Below are 3,923 nucleotides of genomic sequence, written 5' to 3'. Positions count from 1 at the left end.
ATATAACATGTGCAGAGAGAGTTAGATTTGGGTGTGGTGTGTTCAATCTGCAATCTAATTTGCAGTGTAAAAATAAAGCAGCCAATATTTACCCTGCACAGAAACAATATAACCCACCCAAATCTAACTTTCTGCACATGTTATATCTGCCTCCCCTGCAGTGCACATGGTTTTGCCCAACTGCTAAAAAAATTCCTGCTGCGATCAACTTGGAATTACCCCCTAAGTCAGGCATGTCCAAACTGCGGCCCTCCAGCTGTTGTGAAACTACATATCCCAGCATGCCCTGACACAGTTTTGCTGTCAGAGAATGCTAAAGCTGTGTCAGGGCATGCTGGGATGTGTAGTTTCTCAACAGCTGGAGGGCCGCAGTTTGGACACGCCTGCCCTAAGTGAAGAGGTGAGGTTAAGGAGTTTAGAGGCAGGGGATTGTGTGGGGATGTCAATAGGGATGTTAAAATCGCCTAGGATAATGGAGGGAATGTCAGAAGAGAGGAAGTGAGGAAGCCAGGAAGCAAAGTTGTCGATGAATTTGGAAGCAGCGCCAGGGGGGGCGGTAAATGACAGCTACTCTAAGATGGACTGGTTGGAAGAGGCGTATAGTATGGACCTCAAATGTAGAGAATGTAAGGGATGGTTCTGGTGGTATGAGTTGGTAGGAGTAACTAGAAGGTAAAAGGACCCCAACACCACACCCATGGTGACCCCCAGGTCGGGGGGTGTGTGTGAATGTGAGGCCTCCAGCAGAGAGAGCAGCGGGAGAGGTAGTGTCAGAGGGCGTAATCCAAGTTTCAGTAATTGCTAGTAGGTGTCGGGAGTTGGAAATGAAAAGGTCATGAGTGGGGACCAGTTTGTTACAAACAGATCTGGCATTCCAGAGGGCACAGGATAGGGGGTATGAAATAGTCCAATATGTGAGGAAGCTGCACTTCCGACACACTTCCTGTTTCCTTGAATGTTCATTGTGCATGCTCCGGCGCCCCACTTCCGGTCCGCGAGTGGCTGCAGATGGGTGGCGTTTGCACGCGGCCGCCCCACTTCCTGGTTCGCGGGCATACAGAGTCCAGGTCCCCTGACACCTCCAGCTGTGCGGCTGACAATTTCTTCCCCACTTCCGGTCTCGGCAACACATTAGGTTAAAGGACCTCCCTCGATCCTCCATTAGAAGCGGCGGCCATTTTACAGGAGTACAATACTTCAGACCACAATGGATCATTATTTGTATAGCAGCAGAACATGAAATGAAATAAAAAAATATTAATAAGCTGTATATAGTGATAATTAGTTTGTATAGATAAAAGGACATATCCTAGTAATAAAGTGTATACAGTATCATAAAATATGAGTAATAATAATATAATATAGATGTATGATATTGTAGAGCTACAGTAGCAGCGAAATGCTAAGGAAGGGAACATCATAAAGAGATGTATGTATATATGTATATATATATGTATATATATATATATATATATATATATATATATACACAGGTTGAGTATCCCTTATCCAAAATGCTTGGGACCAGAAGTATTTTGGATATCGGATTTTTCCGTATTTTGGAATAATTGCATACCATAATGAGATATCATGGCGATGGGGCCTAAGTCTAGGCACAGAATGCATTTATGTTTCATATACACCTTATACACACAGCCCGAAGGTCATTTTAACCAATATTTTTAATAACTTTGTGCATTAAACAAAGTGTGTGTACATTCACACAATTCAATTATGTTTCATATACACCTTATAATATACACACAGCTTGAAGGTCATTTAATACAATATTTTTAATAACTTTGTGTATTAAACAAAGTTTGTGTACATTGAGCCATCAGAAAACAAAGGTTTCACTATCTCACTCTCATTCAAAAAATTCTGTATTTCGGAATATTCCGTATTTCGGAATATTTGGATATGGGATACTCAACCTGTATATATGAACTCAGAATATTAATAATAATAGTATGAATATAAATATAAGATATATGATATAAAAAGAATACAATAGCAGTATCATAAATATTATATTATCGAGTTTAGAAAATATTAATCTACATAAAACTTTTCAATTTAATAGAAGAAGCTGAACTATTTTATTTTGATCGAATGGACTGTAACAATATATATAATAATTTAGCTAAGGTGCAGAGATACAGCAAGCCCGCTTGTGAAATATATATTCATAGTTAATAGATTTTATATGTGAACTATGCACTTTATGTGATTGTATTAGAGATCGTGAATGGGTATGCTAATTGACAAAATAAAATATAGACTATATCATAAGTGATGGTGGCTGGTAGTGACATAAATAAATAATATAGTGATGATGGAGTATTTAGAATTGAAGGTATTAGACTGTGTGGGACTCAAAGCCTTTATATATAAGTACCATTCAATCTGATTAACAATGTGGCCTAATTACAGTACTTGATCTTCCCACAAGGTCTCCCATCTGGTACTAGTCAAGCCCTACACTGCTTAGCTTTCAAGATCAGATGGATTTAGGCGTGAAGCCAGTGTGGTATGACTGTATCTTGCGGCGCATATATCAGATAGTAGCCTGGTATTATTCATAGGTTTTTATTAGCCGTACAATGTGGTACAAACTACAAAGCTGTACAATGTGGTAATTTGTCTTTCTCTTACGTCCTAGAGGATGCTGGGGACTCCAAAAGGACCATGGGGTATAGACGGATCCAACACAAAAAGGGTTTTTTTCACAAAAGAATGCAAAAAAAGGAAAAAGGGGACTACAATGCCTTTTCTGGGGAACACTTATAAAATTATAATTTTTTTACATGATTAAAAATTAACTTTTAATTCATCTTTTAAAAGATTATGAGTATAACAATTTTTACACCAAGTTTTGTGGCATACCCTGCTATTCTGGTAATGTATATTAACACATCATATGTCATGAATTAATAATCAGCTCTAGCGAAAATATCAAATAACAATCTATATTTCTCAAACGGTATCCGGAGACCTCAAATTTCTCTATAAATAAATGTAATTATAATGGTCTGATCATCCTATTCATCACCTCTCACCATCAAAACCAAAACAGAAGAAGAGAGAAACACCAATAAGCTCAAAAGTGTTTTTGTTGGAGTTTATACGTACTCCCTTTAAAAAAAAAAATTACTTAGCTGAGGAGTAATTCTTCTGCTTTGCTGCTCACCAATCAGTCGTGTGGGCAAGCAATCTAGAAACAGCTGTTAGGTAAAATTTTTGTTAGCACTGACTTGGTGTATATAAATCACCCCGGTATCTCTAACTACATAGGCAGAAGTCCACCATTCAGTTGTGTGGGCGTCCACCTAGCCTGCAAATCTTGACTGCTCTAATTCTATGTACCAGCTGTTAATTAGCCTTTAAGGTAAATAGTACCAGTTGTCGCTGATAATCTAGAATGCAATTGCAATAACATGAAAGAAATTCAAATGGTAGTGACTAGCTTGATTGATTATGTCAGATAATATACACTGTAGGTCATATGCAGAGATCCTCTGTCAATATATTAAGTCTATGGATGCATATGTACACAATAATACAGAGAGATTAATGGGAATATCTAGCTAGAATTGCATATTAAGAGATAATTAGATCCTTAGTGGAGAAATTCTAGTAAATCAGAGTGTAAGGAGATAGAAAGTCTTCTGCTGTCCTGTATCTGTTGTAAAAACATTGAATACAGGATGAGAGAGACTACCTAAGCTCCACTCTGCTTGGAAAAGTAGAGAAAAGTAGAGAGAGGAGCTGGCTTCTGCTTTTTCTATATTGCTGGAACCCTGATGCTCTAAGTGACGTACGTAACTAGCTAGTGCAGACTGACAACAGCATTTCTCTTATCCTATGTGCTCTTTCTCTTTTTTCTACAGGAACGGGCTCTCTCATTTCTGCAGCCGGGTTAC

At 38.2% G+C, this 3,923-nt stretch overlaps 1 pseudogene; it reads right to left on the bottom strand.

Moving 5' to 3' along the window:
- Positions 1–2,424: 2,424 nt before the first annotated feature.
- On the bottom strand, positions 2,425–2,544 carry LOC135051564 (5S ribosomal RNA; annotated as a pseudogene).
- Between the last annotated feature and the right edge of the window lie 1,379 nt (positions 2,545–3,923).

Source organism: Pseudophryne corroboree, chromosome 2 (assembly GCF_028390025.1).
Source record: "Pseudophryne corroboree isolate aPseCor3 chromosome 2, aPseCor3.hap2, whole genome shotgun sequence".
Lineage (NCBI taxonomy): Eukaryota > Metazoa > Chordata > Amphibia > Anura > Myobatrachidae > Pseudophryne > Pseudophryne corroboree.
Note: the sequence above shows the minus strand (reverse complement) of the source record. Positions and strands in the feature narration are given on the sequence as shown.